The 16,533-nt window shown below is 41.6% G+C and overlaps 1 protein-coding gene across 3 annotated transcripts in view; it reads left to right on the top strand.

Moving 5' to 3' along the window:
• LOC115174445 (SAM and SH3 domain-containing protein 1) overlaps positions 1-16,533 on the top strand; it is a 322,531-nt gene that overhangs the window by 173,621 nt on the left and 132,377 nt on the right. Inside the window, exon 1 of one of the 3 annotated variants that reach the window (XM_029732963.1) lies at positions 5,685-6,229. The exons of the other annotated variants lie outside the window; for them this stretch is intronic. The gene's annotated coding sequence lies outside the window, so the exon portion shown is untranslated. Of the gene's footprint in view, positions 1-5,684; positions 6,230-16,533 lie in introns of those variants that run through there. 3 annotated transcript variants of the gene reach the window in all.

Raw genomic sequence — 16,533 nt, 5'->3', positions numbered from 1 at the left:
GTGGAAACATTTTACATTTTAGTCATTTAGCAGATGCTCTTATCCAGAGTGACTTACAGTAGTGAATACATACATTTCATGCAATTCTTTTTTTTTTGTACTGGCCCCCCATGGGAATCAAACCCACAACCCTGGCATTGCAAACACCATGCTCTACCAACTGAGCCACAGGGAAGACTAAACATTATGCTTTGGGTGTGTTTTTCTGCTAAGGGGACAGGACAACTTCACCGCATCAAAGGGATGATGGACGGGGCCATGTACTGTCAAATCTTGGGTGAGAACCTCCTTCCCTCAGCCAGGGCATTGAAAATTGGTTGTGGATGGGTATTCCAGCATGACAATGACCCAAAACACACGACCAAGGCAACAAAGGAGTGGCTCAAGAAGAAGCACATTAAGGTCCTGGAGTGGCCTAGCCAGTCTCCAGACCATAATCCCATAGAAAATCTGTGGAAGGAGCTGAACGTTCGAGTTGCCAAACGTCAGCCTCGAAACCTTAACGACTTGGAGAAGATCTGCAAAGAGGAGTGGGACAAAATCCCTCCTAAGATGTGTGCAAACCTGGTGGCCAACTACAAGAAACGTCTGACCTCTGTGTTTGCCAACAAGGGTTTTGCCACCAAGTACTAAGTCATGTTTTGCAGAGGGGTCAAATACTTATTTCCCTCATTAAAATGCAAATAATTTCATAACATTTTTGACATGCGTTTTTCTGGATTTTTTTGTTGTTATTCTGTCTCTCACTGTTCAAATGAACCTACCATTAAAATTATAGACTGATCATTTCTTTGTCAGTGGGCAAACGTACAAAATCAGCAGGGGATCAAATACTTTTTCCCCCTGCTGTAATGTCAGAGTCAGACACACACACGCACACACAGAGCAAGAGAGAGACACAGCATTGCGCTTCAAACTGCCATTACATGTACATTGTATCTCCCAGCGCTCCAGTAATTTGGGACTCATTTAAAACAAATAGGGTGTGAACAGCTTGGAACTACATGCTCTAAATGCCTCAGAGCTGTCAGTTGTGGTAGCCAATGTTCCCTCTAAGCTGCACAGCTCCTTCAGGACTGCCATGCAGAAGTATCAGCCCACAGAGAGATTGAACTTCACTCAACTTTCTGGAATAGTGGTAAAAAAAAACGGTTGATCGGGATCGCTTTATATTCAACACTTTTATAAGCCTTAAAATGGAATTTTTCCTATTTCAACTCAGCGCGTCAACAATGAATGAGTAGGAAGGTGTACCCAAGCAGTAATGAATGAGTAGGAAGGTGTACCTATAGGCTTGCGTTGTTATTATTAGCTGCTTGGGTCTTTTTTAGTATCAAGGAATATTTCACTTTCTCTGTTCAAAGTAGTAGCAACATGAATTTCTGCATGAGGCAGAAATAATGCGGTGCGACTCGAGTTTCGCCACCATCTGGAAGACGGTGTCCCTTTTTGGTCAGTGTCAGTGGAGGAAAAGGAAGAGCTGAGGGCTGTTGAGAGACGGACCCTCAGTCTGCTGCTTTCTCCCTCCGCTGAGACTGACCATCAGATGGAGGCACCATCAGCCCAGTAAAATAAAAATAAAAAGCAAAATATTTAATTGTATGCTCACTCAGCTGTGCTTCACAAGTAATACAACAACGGATCTATTACCGGTGTGATCTACATCAAATTTTGAAATATATATATTTTTAAATGGCCTGAACAACAATGCATTGGCAGGGCAATTCAAGCAAAGCCAATATGGGGTGATAATGTATTAGGCCTATAGCTTACTGCACACAGATCATTGCTACAGTACTGTTTTTAATTGGTAATGTTGCATAGGCTTGCTTTATTTTAAGTCATGTTAAAAAACAATATGAGCGATAAATCTCGGCATGCATTTTGACTCAGTGATCTTGTCTCAGAAAAGGTTGGTGACCACTGTTCTAGAGTTTTCCCTGTTAACACTATCATCGTTTCCCTTTACTTTGACAAAATTGACCGAATCAATGCAATAGTAGCTACTGTCAATGCAACATACCGAAACATCATGAACAATGCAAGAGATTTTGTTGTATGCAGAACGCATCGGAGTAGGATTCTATTGCATTGACATGCACGTACTCTACACAGACTGGTGCTGCATAAACTATCAGAGCTGCAGTAGACCTATATGCAAATAGACCGTTACCATATATGGATCTGTGCCATTTACTTTGAACTGGACTGTGTTTACAGCATGAGGGGTCGAGAGTAGCTGCGCTTGTTGTGAGATCAAAGCGCGAGCTGCATGTAGCCACATGTGCACATTTTGTTCATATCCTTTGCTAGTTAGTGAGTTATAGATTATAGGTCATTTGTAGTCAACAGTAGGGGTGTTGCTTCCTACAAGTGCAAAAAACATATACATTTCTAGACATCTTTGAAAAGCGAGTCAGGTAAAGAGCTTTTTTTTTAGACAGGCTTGAATAAGCTAAGTAGCTAAAAGGCAGAGGGTAGCATCATTTGTCTGATTATCTGGAAAAATAATGCATTTTATTTTGTAAAGTGGTTTCTTGCATCAAACAACACAACATTCTCAATCACGTTAACGTCAAGCCCTGCATGTTTATTTCAAAAGTCTCATGGAATGTAGACCTACATTGAACACCACACATTTGCTGCTACTGTAGGCTGAATGATAGCACAGCTATTTCCATGTTAAAATGTTGTGGGATGCATTTTCTCCATTATTTTTGATGGTAGGCCACTCTGGTAGGCCTACATTATGATCAAATAGCCACAGTAGCCTACATGGTCACTGTTAAAACTGGAACTTAAAGTGAGTACAGCCTAAGTGTTCACAGTAAACGCATGCTGGAAGTGAAACAGAATTTTCACAATGTTGAAGTTTGCACTCAGCAGACCTGAAATGTGCTCAGTGCCCAAAACATTTTGAGGGAACTTTGGTGGTAGCTACAGTCAATGTTTTCTCTCTGCTATACATTAATGGGCATTTCAGTGCTTTGCTCTGTCAACATATTAATTCATCCATGTCTATAACCTCTGACCTATTTATTCATGCAAGCAGACCAAGTCTAGCAAGAGTATTTATCTGGTGCGTCTCTGTTCTTTGAAGTCTCAGGCCAACATTTTGAATCATCACAGTAAGCTTTTAAAAGAGCAGCTGCTTATAGTGAAATGTTTTTATGTGTCTGTCTGTGTGGGGGTCATCCAAGTCCAGACTGTGTATAATTATTTAGTTCAGGAGTCAGTGTGTTTGACCTTGCGTCCATCTGAATTTATATCCTGTTCCTGGATTAGAATATGAATGATAGAGTCTGGATACACAGGCTTTCATTATGTATGATAAAGGTTTGTGTGAATTGGTTTGTGTGAAAACCCATGCTATGATTATTCCTGATTCGTGTGAGGGGGTGGTTGGGTGCAGTGGTGGAAAAAGTACTCAGTTGTCATACTTGAGTAAAAGTAAAGATACCTTAATAGAAAATTCCTTAAGTCAAAGTGAAAGTCACCCAGTAAAATACTACTTGAGTAAAAGTGTAAAAGTATTTGGTTTTAAATATACTTAAGTATCAAAAGTAAATGTAGTTGCTAAAATATACTATTAAGCAAACCAGACGGCACAATTGTCTTGTTTTTATTATTTACGGATAGCTAGGGTCACACTCCAACACTCAGACATCATTTAAAAACAAAGCATTTGCGTTTAGTGAGTCCGCCAGATCAGAGGCAGTAGGCATAACCAGGGATGTTCACTCGATAAGTGTGCGAATTGGACCATTTTCTGCCCTGCTAAGCATTCAGAATGTACTTTTGGGTGTCAGGGAAAATGTCTGGAGTAAAAAGTACAGAATTCTCTTTAGGAATGTAGTGAAGTAAAAGTAAAAGTTGTAAAAAATATAAATAGTAAAGTACAGATACCCCAAAAAAGTACTTAAGTAGTACTTTGAAGTATTTTTACTTAAGTACTTTACACCACTGGTTGGGTGAGTGTATCAGAAATAGCCTCATAAGGTTAGTAATCAAATAGCTCAACATATTGACTGGACCTTTACATACACACAGGGTATGCTGTTTTCCAACCACTTAAATGTGTTACCCACAGTCGTGTATTTTTGAGTTGCTTTTTGAAATGTTTGCCATTAGACAGCGTATTGACTGTGTGTAAATGTTGTGAAAGCTGGTCTAGCTGGTCTAAACAGGATGCAGCATAGTTGGATCATTACCATTCAAAACAATGCATTCTAAAATAAATCACACGCACGCCAGGTACGCATGCCTTTGGTGAGTTTAGGCTTTAACTGTCCCATATCACTGCAACAGTTCTAGTCTCCACAACCATACAATTAGGAATTAGAATACTAATTGAATTAGAATTTTGATAGGATCTCTACAGTATGTCCATAACTGTGCAATATGACATCACTGCTGTATATGACATTACTGCTTTATATGACATCACTGCTGTATAAGACATTACTGCTGTATATGACATCACTGCTGTATATGACATTACTGCTTTATATGACATCACTGCTGTATATGACATTACTGCTCTATATGACATCACTGCTGTATATGACATCACTGCTGTATATGACATTACTGCTGTATATGACATTACTGCTGTATATGCCATTACTGCTGCATATGACATCACTGGTATATGACATTACTGCTGTATATGACACCACTGCTGTATATGACATCACTGCTGTATATGACATTACTGCTGTATATGACATTACTGCTGTATATGACACCACTGCTGTATATGACATTGCTGTTGTATATGACATCACTGCTGTATATGACATCACTGCTGTAGTTCTTGTCTCCACAACCATAGAAATCGTAATACTTATATTTCCATGTCCACAACTGTCCCATGTGACCTCACTGCTGTATATGACATTACTGCTGTATATGCCATTACTGCTGCACATGACATCACTGGTATATGACATTACTGCTGTATATGACACCACTGCTGTATATGACATCACTGCTGTATATGACATTACTGCTGTATATGACATTACTGCTGTATATGACACCACTGCTGTATATGACATTGCTGTTGTATATGACATCACTGCTGTATATGACATCACTGCTGTAGTTCTTGTCTCTACAACCATAGAAATTGAAATACTTATATTTCCATGTCCACAACTGTCCCATGTGACCTCACTGCTGTGGTGGATTGTGGGTGCTTATGCCTGTCAGCGAGTCTGTTTGACTCTGTAAGCCCTATCCCTCCCTTGGGGTTCATGAGAAGAACAGGGACTGCTTGTTGGTCATCTTCCCACTCCCTGTCTGTCCCCCCTTGCCCTCTGTCTCTTTCCCCCTCTCTTTCACTCATTTCCTCTCTCCCACGGCTCTAGGGTGTTGTCAGGCCCTCTATCGTTGCAAAGCAGGATAATGTTTTATTTCTACTTCTTCTCCCGATTTAACATTGAAAAACCCCAACCTCACAGATTGAGTCATTTAAATAGTAGTTGCTTTCCAGCTGTATCGAGTTACTTTTTCCCTCTCGTCTCCCCCTCTTCTTCTTCCGTTCCCTGTATGAGGGCCATTTTTAAATTAGGGCCTTTCACAGAGGAGAGAGGGAGTAAGGGAGAGAGAAAGCAAGAGAGTGAAAAGGAGGGAGAGAGAGTTGAAGAGTTGGAAGAAAGAATTTGAAGAGCCCTGTAATTTGGTCTTGATCTTCACGACCATGACAGACAAATGACTCAATATGAGTTTGCGGCAGGCACGCAGGCAGCCCGTCAGCTCCTAGCACACAGCAGCCAGCTGAGCTGGTTGGAGGGGCTGGCCCAGATCAGTTTTTAGTTTTTAGGTGGGGCTCCTATTTCTATGTTACAACAGGAATACGCCAGTCATACTTACCAAACCGGTCCCACTGTGGGCTTGCAGCTGTGAGAGAAAGAGGGAGGAAGAGAGAGAGAGAGCGAGAGCGACAGAGCGAGGTGGGAAGACATACAGTGTGGGTAAAGACACAGAGAAAGGGAGCATGTAGCTATCCCCCTCCCACCCCTTGAGTAGATCAGATCTGTGCTTCATGACTGGACCTCTGTTACTCTGCTGCTCTGTTCTGCTGCTCCGCCAAGCCATGCATTGTTCCCTAGCCTACTGTACTCTACTTGTTGCTCCCGCTACGAGAGAGGCACACACAGTAAGCAGTGCAGTTACAGACCATTTCCTCTGAAACACTTGGACTGTCCGTGGCTCTACTATAGTGGTGAGTACTTGTACCCTGTTTGTGAGGTTCCTTAATTTCATTTATCGGGAAGATTTTCTCTGTTCTTTTATTTATTTGTGTTGTCAAAGATTTCAATGTTTTGGAAGAGTTGTGAACAAAGTGAATGAGAAGTCACCAGAGTTTAATTACTATGAAGACTTGTCTTGAAACAGATAGAGAAATTGTAGCTTTAGACAGGAGTTTCATGGAGAGTGTAACTGATTTCAGAGTGGGTTGGCTTAGGAGAGCTGGTATGTTAACTGAAACTCTGTGAAGCATGCCTCTGCATTCTGACTAACTGACTGACTGATGCTGCTGAGTCACGATGCTAGCTGATCCTCACTGCACGGCCTCATGCTGGGTGCGTGTGTGCCTCCTGGTGCTTGCCTGTCTGTGTGTGAATGTGTGTGTGTGTGTTTATATGTGTTTGTGTCTGGCTCCACTAGCCGCAATTAGCCCTTTGCTCCTTGGTGCTCCAGTACATGACAGTGTGAGCGGTGCCTCAGATCTCTTCTCTGGAGCCAGACAGGCAGAGAGAGGGATGAATGGATCAGGCTTTATTACTATTTATCATCAGCCTCTTAAGCCTCTATTGATATCCTTTTCCTGGGCCATTGACCGAGAACAAAAGCCTCACACCAAGCCAAATCAAGAACCCTGCTAAATATCAATGCATTCAGCCTCACGGCTATTTATTGATCTCTTCTTCCCCCGGACAAGCACACACACAGACAACACAGAAACAAGCATACACGTACACGGTCAGTCCTTGTTCAGTGTGTGTTTAGAGGCGAGGGGCTTTGACAAAGATCTATGTTGCTGAGGGAGTGTAGAGCTCTATCTTTTATTTCCCTCTCTCCCTCTCTTCCTGTCCGGGCCTCTGGGGTCGACATCTGGAGCAGCAGCCAGCTAACAAGAAACAAGGGAACAGAGGGAGTGAGGAGAAGGACTGATAGAGGAGGGGAAGGTATGGAGCCAAGGGCCTCCCATGGTACCTCCCCTAGAAGGCCTGCTGTTTTGTTTCGTACATGCTTGGACTTTCTTGGTACATGGATGAAGCTATTGGGGGGGGGGAGTCAGTTCAGTTGGGTTTAAGACCAAAAAGTTACAAAAAAGTTTATTAAAATCATTCCAATGCAACGGCTGCCATCCTGCACATCTTTCTCTCACTTTAAGAAAGCAGAGGGTACAGACAGTGCCAGACAGTTTGCTCTGCCAGTCAGCCGGTTAGGCAGTGCGCCGATTGCTTTGAATTTGATGTCGGCATCCAATAGGCTAGGCTCTTCCCCTAAAGTAAATTGAATAAAATGTGCCAAAATGTGCTATATAATTACTTGTGCCTATACACAAATACATACAATTATTGTGGATATTCTTGCACTAGGACACTCGAAGTCAATCTCAATATGAATAATTGTTTATTGTCAACGCACTGGAGAGGTTCCAACCAACTCAATGCACCATAGTACACATGTCAATCAGGAGCTCTACTGGGGCAGTCCCAGCAGTTTTCTTATATACGGCTATACACAGACAAGTTATAATTGCATGATTTAGCATAATTAATTCATCCTTAACGTTTTGATTCATTCATGTGACCTTGAAACTGAGATATCTTTCGTTCTCAAAGCAAGGTCTGGGCGTACTGCCAAATTGCAGATACTGATAGTGAGGATTGGTTCAGTCAGTCACTTGCATGAACACAGAACATTTACATTTTAGTAATTTAGCAGACGCTCTTATCCAGAGCAACTTACAGTAGAGTGCATACATTTTATAACTTTTTTTAAATACTGGTCCCCCGTGGGAATCGAACCCACAACCCTGGCATTGCAAGCGCCATGCTCTACCAACTGAGCTACAGTGGGAAATTGGTTTATAAAACAGCACATGAATAGAACACAGAAATGAGTTATAAGAAAAGCACAAACATGAACATTCCCATCACACAGTCATTCAAAATAGTACACCAGAGAGCATGATTTGGCCACAGAAGATCATTAGCTTCTTTGAAAAATGAACTTTGTATTGTTTTAAGCATGGAATTTAGGGCAGCGCACGTGGCAAGTAGCCTACCAAATAGCTGATTGTTGAGTTGAAAAGCAGTTAGGCCATGTATACTGAACAAAAATATAAATACAACAAGCAACAACTTCAAAGATTTTGCTGAGTTGCTGTTCATATAAGGAAATCATTAGGCCCTAATCTATGGATTTCACCACATGACTGGGCAAGGGCCTACCCACTGCGGAGCCAGGCCCAGCCAATCAGAATTCGTTTTTCCCCACAAATGGGCTTTATTTCAGACAGAAATTTGTGCGTATTGAACATTTCTGTTTTTTTTTATGCTCATGAAACATGGGACTAACACTTTATATGTTGCGTTTATATTTTTGTTGAGTATATTACATTTATAGTTCATATTAACACAATTTTTTCACATGAGGAGAATAACATGTTTTCACCTCACATGTGATTTGTAGTTTCACATGTGAAATTTGCGTTTTCACATGTAAAAAAAACTCCACATGTGAAAATCTCACTTTCACATGTGGAATTCCAAGTTCACATGTGAAAATCTAACTTTCACGAGGAACTGCATTAAAACGTTCAAACGTGAAACTCGAATTTGCAAGTTCTACAACTTCTAAATGTGAAAATCGAACTAACATGTGGAATTGCAAGTTTACATGTGGGCCTGAAATAGTGTTATCCTCACATTTGAAAAGGTGATGTGAGCATGTTGCAGCAGCATTGTGGAATTGAAAACTCTGTATTTCCATTCTGTAAAACGGTAACTTAGCCTACCTGAGTATAATAATTCAAGTGCGTTAAAAATAATAATGTCTAATTTCTGAGCCATCCACTTATTTCTGTGCCATCCATTGTAGTCCTCCATGGTGTTGCATTGATATACATGTATACTTAGCACTACCACTAGGGAGAGGCATTCGGAGTGTTACTGCTGCTGGCGAGCGCCTCACTTCTTCGTACGTTTATCCGTGATCGTTGGAAGAAGGCCAGTGAAAAGAACAGAGAAGCTAGCTCTCCTTACACTCACTACCGAGTTCCAAACTGCCTCTGGAAGCAAAGTCAGCACAAGAACTGTTCGTCGGGAGCTACATGAAATGGGTTTCCATGGTCGAGCAACCGCACACAAGCCTAAGATCACCATACGCAATGGCAAGCGTCGGCTGGAGTGGTGTGAAAAGCTTGCCGCCATTGGACTATGGAGCAGTGAAAACACGTTATCTGGAGTGATGAGTCACACTTCACCATCTGGCAGTCCGACGGACTAATCTGGGTTTGGCGGATGCCAGGAGAATGCTACAGTACCTTCCCCAATGCATAGTGCCAACTGTAAAATTTGGTGGAGGAAGAAGAAGGGTCTGGGGCTGTTTTTCATGGTTCTGGCTAGGCCCCTTAGTTCCACTAATAAAGGGAAATCTTAACGCTACAGCATACAATGACATTCTAGATTTTTTTATTTTTTATTTCACCTTTATTTAACCAGGTAGGCAAGTTGAGAACAAGTTCTCATTTACAATTGCGACCTGGCCAAGATAAAGCAAAGCAGTTCAACACATACAACAACACAGAGTTACACATGGAGTAAAACAAACATACAGTCAATAATACAGTAGAAAAATAAGTCTATATACAATGTGAGCAAATGAGGTGAGATAAGGGAGGTAAAGGCAAAAAAGGCCATGGTGGAAAAGTAAATACAATATAGCAAGTAAAACACTGGAATGGTAGATTTGCAGTGGAAGAAAGTGCAAAGTACAAATAGAAATAATGGGGTGCAAAGGAGCAAAATAAATAAATAAATACAATGGGGGAAGAGGTAGTTGTAATGGCTAAATTAACGATGGGCTATGTACAGGTGCAGGGATCTGTGAGCTGCTCTGACAGCTGGTGCTTAAAGCTAGTCAGGGAGATAAGTGTTTCCAGTTTCAGATACTTTCAACTTTGTGGCAACAGTTTGGGGAAGGCCCTTCTCTGTTTCGGCATGACAATACCCCCATGCACAAAGCGAGGTCCATACAGAAATGTTTTGTCGAGAACTTGACTGGCCTGCACAGAGCCCTGACCTCAACTCCATGGGAGAATTGTAACGCCGACTGCGAGCCAGGCCTAATCACACAACATCTGTGCCCGACCTCAGTAATGCTCTTGTGGCTGAATGGAAGCAAGTCCCTTCGGCAATGTTCCAACATCTAGTGGAAAGCCTTCCCAGAAGAATGGAGGCTGTTATAGCAGCAAAGGGTGGACCAACTATATATTAATGCCCATGACTTTGGAATGGGATTTTCATGGAGCAGGTGTCCACATACTTTTGGTCATTTAGAGTATGTCAAGTGTTCATAACAGAGGAGATGTTATTGTTTCTGTTTCCATGGTTACGCCAGTCTGACCGTACAACTCCACTTTTAGCAATGTAGTGTACTTTTCTACAAAGAGATGGTTTTGAATTAGGGCTCTGTCAGAGTTAATCATTTAACTCGGTTTAACTATTTGCAATTTTAAGTGCACAATAGTTTGTTGTTGTTATGATGAATTGCATTGTCTGAAAGCGTTCACTAGAAACATCCAACATGCATAATATTAACAGCTAAAGACAACAATGCAATGTCAAAACAAGTTTACATTGAAGTTAAAGAAAGTGTGCTTTGTCAATGTATGCGATTTTGGTTCCGTTACTTTGGACAACATTAAGAGGTCAATATTCTTGCAATGCTTTCTTAAATTATTGCTCAATTTGAGCATTTTCTCAATTCTCAATCCTGCGAATAACTCAATAAATAAATGCATCTTTGACAGACATATTTTGAATGGAACAGTCAATAGTCTGCGATTGAGAGAAATGTATAATAAATATACTACACATTGGAAGAGAAACCCAGTGTCGGCGTGCTTAGTCTAATGGTCAAGACCTTAGATTCTCCCATGGGAGAATTCACACACTTATCAAGTGAACATCCCTTGGTATCCCTACTGCCTCTGATCTGGTGGACTCACTAAACACATGTGCTTCATTTGTAAATGATATCTGAGTGTTGGAGTGTGCCCTGGCCATCCATAAATAAAAACTATATAAATAAATAAAATGGCTATATAAGGAATTTGAAATGATTTATACTTTTACTTTTGATACTTAAGTATATTTTAGCAATTACATTTACTTTTGATACTTAAGAATATTTTAAACCAAATACGTTTCGACTTTTACTCAAGTAGTATTTTACTGGGTGACTTTCACTTTTACATGAGTAATTTTCTATTAAGATATCTTTACTTTTACTCAAGTATGACAATTGGGTACTTTTTCCACCACTGTGTATAACTATATACCCGCTGGTCTGTGCCAGGCCAGGGCACATCTCCACCGCCCCACACTACCAACAGTGGGAGGATGGATGACATCACCAGCTGTCACGTTTGGCGTGTTCTGCCTGGACATCCAGATTTACAGAGGAAGTGATGAAACCTTCATAACATCTGCTGCAGCCTTTCTGCTCCATAGCACCACTAATCATGTCACTACACATATGATCCCCCGGTCCTGTCTGTGGAGGAGGATGAGAGAGAGGAAGGGGCGGGAGGGGTTGAGACACTGAACACCATCCCTCATTACCTTGACACCCACACGGGTTGTTTTTCAATGTTTTACAATGTATCTTAATAGGGCGTTGGGCCACCAAGAGCCGCCAGAACAGCTTCAATGTGCTTTGGCATAGATTCTACAAGTGTCTGGAACTCTATTGGAGGGATGCGACACCATTCTTCCATGAGAAATGTCATAATTTGGTGTTTTGTTGATGGTGGTAGAAAACAATGTCTCAGGCGCCGCTCCAGAATGTCCCATAACTGTTCAATTGGGTAGAGATCTGGGGACTGAGTCACACACACACACACACTCAGACATACACACACCTTTTACACCTCCTATGCTCCTTAGAGATCCCTCTTTCAAAGTAACTGAGATCTCTTCTTCTAGCCATGGTAGCCAAAATAATGGACAACTGGGTATTTTTATACATGACCCTAAGCATGATGGAATGTTAATTAATTAACTCATTAACCAAACCTGTGTGGAAGCATCTGTTTTCAATATACTGTCATTTACTCAAGTGTTTCTTTTATTTTGGCAATTAACTTTACATATGTTACCCGCTTCTTCTCTCTATCTTTCTGCATCCGCTTTGAGAGAGAGATCGAAATGGAATTGATATCGCACACTCCCTCTCTGTCTCTCTCTTTCTCTCTTTGAAGTGCAGCTGGTGGACCTCTCGCTCAGCCCAATGTGTGTGTGTGTGTGTGTGTGTGTGTGTGTGTGTGTGTGTGTGTGTGTGTGTGTGTGTGTGTGTGTGTGTGTGTGTGTGTGTATGTGTAGTGCTTTGAGGTCAATATTTTTCTCAGGCACAGTTTTAGGCTGATGTGAAGTCAGAATGTGGATTGTGCTGTCATATGGAATAACATTTTCCTGCACTTCTCTGATGCTGTTATTGCTGATCTCAACTCAGTTTTTCTCTTTGTTTACCATGTCAAATCTTATATGCAGGTCTAACTGTTGCTAGGTCAGTGTGGCTCTCAAGTATTGGAACATTTCTGTGTCTTTGTTACTGAGATGTGTGTCAGTGTGTTAGTATGACTCTTCAGTACTCTAACTACTGATCTGAGGTCAGTATGACTGACATTTTCATGTATAGAGGTTGTTTAGGTCAGCGGTCACTCTGTCCATAGCGACACCCTAGCATTATACAGTATGATGTCATGGATGAAGTTACTGATCTAAGGTCAGTTCTCTATTAATTGGTTAAGGATTTGGGGAGGGTAAGCTGGTAAGCAGTTCTTCAGGGTAACTTCTACCCAGATCATTGTTCCTCTTGGCCACTACAAGAAGTGGCAGCGAGCAGATTGCAGTGTGTTGGTGTAGAGTTAGCTTGATTGCCGGTCTGTTTCTAGTCTCTTGCCAACTTCTTATGGAATTGTCATGCCATGTTTGGCATGACAAGGCTATTGTACAGTATATCTGGGGAATAAGGCTCTCTATTCAGTAATGAGCTCAGCCCCAAAAATCCCATAATGACAGCTATGGAACTGGCAACACTGAGCCATGGCCACGGCAATGGTTAGAACACAAAAACACAACCCAATAGAGAACACACCTGTAGCTTTCAGTTTTTTTCTTTTTAAACTTTTACCCCTTTTTCTCCCCAATTTCATGGTATCCAATTGGTAGTTACGGTCTAATCTCATCGCTGCAACTCCCGTGCAGATTCGGGAGAGGCGAAGGTCGAGAGCCGTGCGTCCTCCAAAACACAACCCAACCAAGCCACACTGCTTCTTGACACAACGCCGGCTCAACCCAGAAGCCAAACACACCAATGTGTCAGAGGAAACACAGTACACCTGAAGACCGTGTCAGCGTGCATGCGCCCGACCCGCCACAGGAGTCACTAGAGTGCGATGGGACAAGGACATCCCGGCCGGCCAAACCCTCCCCTCCCCTACAAACATACGGCCAACTTTATACTAGTATTGTAAACATAAATACAGTCCACATCATTTAATTTCCAATAGGAAATGTTACATCTCGCAAAGGCATTTTTCGAAAATAAAGCCATATTTAGTGCATCTATGAACTTTACTGACAATATACAAAAAGGATGAGTGAGCGAATATAAACATATGGCAAACATGAGTTTTTCCAATAGAAAACCCTTTATTCTTCTTAGGAGAGCAAATGAACAGACAGGACTACATCCATTCTCCTCTCTATCCATCCTTTCTTATTACAGGGCAGACACGTCTTCAGCACGGTGTCTAAAACCTGTGCTGATGTTTTTATCTCTGACCTGTGTTTTTTCCCTTAGCTCTCTTATCTGAGCACACACCACCTCACACATACACACAGACACACACCTCTGTGCCGTGAACAGTCAGACATCCATCACTGTCATACTGTTATTGTGCACATGCTTCAAGACAGATTACTGGAGAACCAGCAGACATGTGCGCAAACACACACACACACACACACACACACACACACACACATTCATGCTCTTTCTTTTTATCCCCCCTCTTTCTCTCTCTCTCTCACATACACACACATACACAGGACCATGAGATCTGCGGTTTAAAGTATAGTGACTTTAAAGCACTTAGTCAGGGCATGCCTTCTGTCATCAGCATTATCTCTGTGTTGGTCAATAGATGCTTCAACCCAAGATTCCTGCATCACTTCTCTCATCAACACTTCAAGCTAGTCAACCATGCCATCCATCATTAAGGCAATAGCCAAAGCCCTTGTACCGATCAGTAACTCTGTCAAAGTCCATCTACGGGTTTCAACTCCCAAGTCATGCCCAGAGGGGCCACACACTTGTGTGTGTTTGACAGAGTCTCACACACACTTCTGATAGTTTGTTGACTCTCATACGCTCTGCTGAGGTCTCCATCATCACCAGCTTTCTAACATATCTGTAGTAAACAGTTTCCCAGTGTGGGAGTATGAAGCATGTTACCGCAAGGCTTTGTGAGCTTGGCAATGGAAGTTATGACAGCTCTGCTCAGAGCTGCACTTGGTTCCAATTAGGTAATGACATTCAAGCCATATGGTGGGGGGTCAAAAAGACTGTTATTCATTCAGTTTTTATGTTCTGTAGGATCCAGCACATTTCACCTGTCATCATTCACCTGTACATGCAGTATACAGACAGCCTTACTTCCCTCAGAGCTGAATTAAGTGTTTTAAGTGTTATTCAGTTATCTTTTATTATTTATGTGCAACGCAATTCAGTTTCTTAATCATCTTAACTGTGTATGTGTACATGTATGTGAAATAAATCAGAATAGAGTATAAGTCATACTGTAGCACGTATCTCGTATTAAAATCTTTCAACATGCACACGAACCATCTGTATACTGTAGAGGTTCCAAAACATTTTGGCCTGCGACGCCATTTTCATTTCTTTATTTTTATTACGACCCCACCATGTAAAAGAAAGTTATGGCATCAACGGTCAATGTTTACATTTTTCATTGGGACTATGACAGTCTATTATAAATCAGTCTGAAAGTACTTTTGATAATATTTCAATATGAAGGAAGTGACTAGGAGTGACTAATATGCATCAGAAGTTCAGAAGATCATCAGGCAATCATTTTGTATGACCTTCTTTGTAGAAAAGAACATCATCATTGAAGCCATTCTGATTTAGTGCCTGGTGTTGTCCATTCTCTTCTAACGAGTCCTGTGCAGCTTGTGGGCATTGCAGAGGGAAACAGAGTCTTATCTTTCAGTGATGGAGTCATTTTATTTTGTAGCTTAAACCGTTCAAAAGATACAGACAAATGTGTAGGAAGAAAACACAAACCGCTCGGTTTATTACATCATTTGGAGTGACTTACTGACAGAATCCCAGTTCTATGAACAGAGCAGAATGTTTTATTTTTTCAGTTTCTCACAGGACCCCATTTTCAAATCAGGTGACACATAGTTTGGGAAACACTGGTATAATGGTTTACATACACTTTACGGTGCCTTCAGGAAAGAATTCAGACCCCTTTTTCCACATTTTGTTACATTACAGCCTTAGTCTAAAATGGATTAAAAAATAAATAATCCTCAGCAATCCGCACACAATACCCAATAATGACAAAGCAAAAACAGTTTTTAGAAAAGTTTGCAAATGTATAATTTTTCTTTTTGGAAATAAGACATTTACATAAGTATTGCTATGAGACTCGAAATTGAGCTCAGGTGCATCTTGTTTCCATTGATCATCCTTGAGATGTTTCTATGACTTGATTGGAGTCCACCTGTGGTAAATTCAATTGATGGAACCTTAGTCCGATGATGCTCCACCTCCAAATCAATCCCGTTCCAGAGTACAGGCCTCGGTGTAACGCTCATTCCTTCGATGATAAACGCGAATCCGATCATCACCCCTGGTGAGACAAAACCGCGACTCGTCAGTGAAGAGCAATTTTTCCAGTCCTGTCTGGTCTAGCGATGGTGGGTTTGTGCCCATAGGCAACGTTGTTGCCAGTGACGTCTGGTGAGAACCAGCCTTACAACAGGCCTTCAAGCCCTCAGTCCAGCCTCTCTCAGCCTATTGCGAACAGTCTGAGCACTGATGGAGGGATTGTGAGTTCCTGGTGTAACTCGAGCAATTGTAATTGACATCCTGTAGGTGTGATGTTCGGATGTACCAATCCTGTGCAGGTGTTGTTACACGTGGTCTGCCACTGCAAGGAGGATCAGCTGTCCATCCTGTCTCCCTATAGCACTG

This window comes from Salmo trutta, chromosome 35 (genome assembly GCF_901001165.1).
Source record: "Salmo trutta chromosome 35, fSalTru1.1, whole genome shotgun sequence".
In the NCBI taxonomy this organism is placed as follows: domain Eukaryota; kingdom Metazoa; phylum Chordata; class Actinopteri; order Salmoniformes; family Salmonidae; genus Salmo; species Salmo trutta.
Note: the sequence above shows the minus strand (reverse complement) of the source record. Positions and strands in the feature narration are given on the sequence as shown.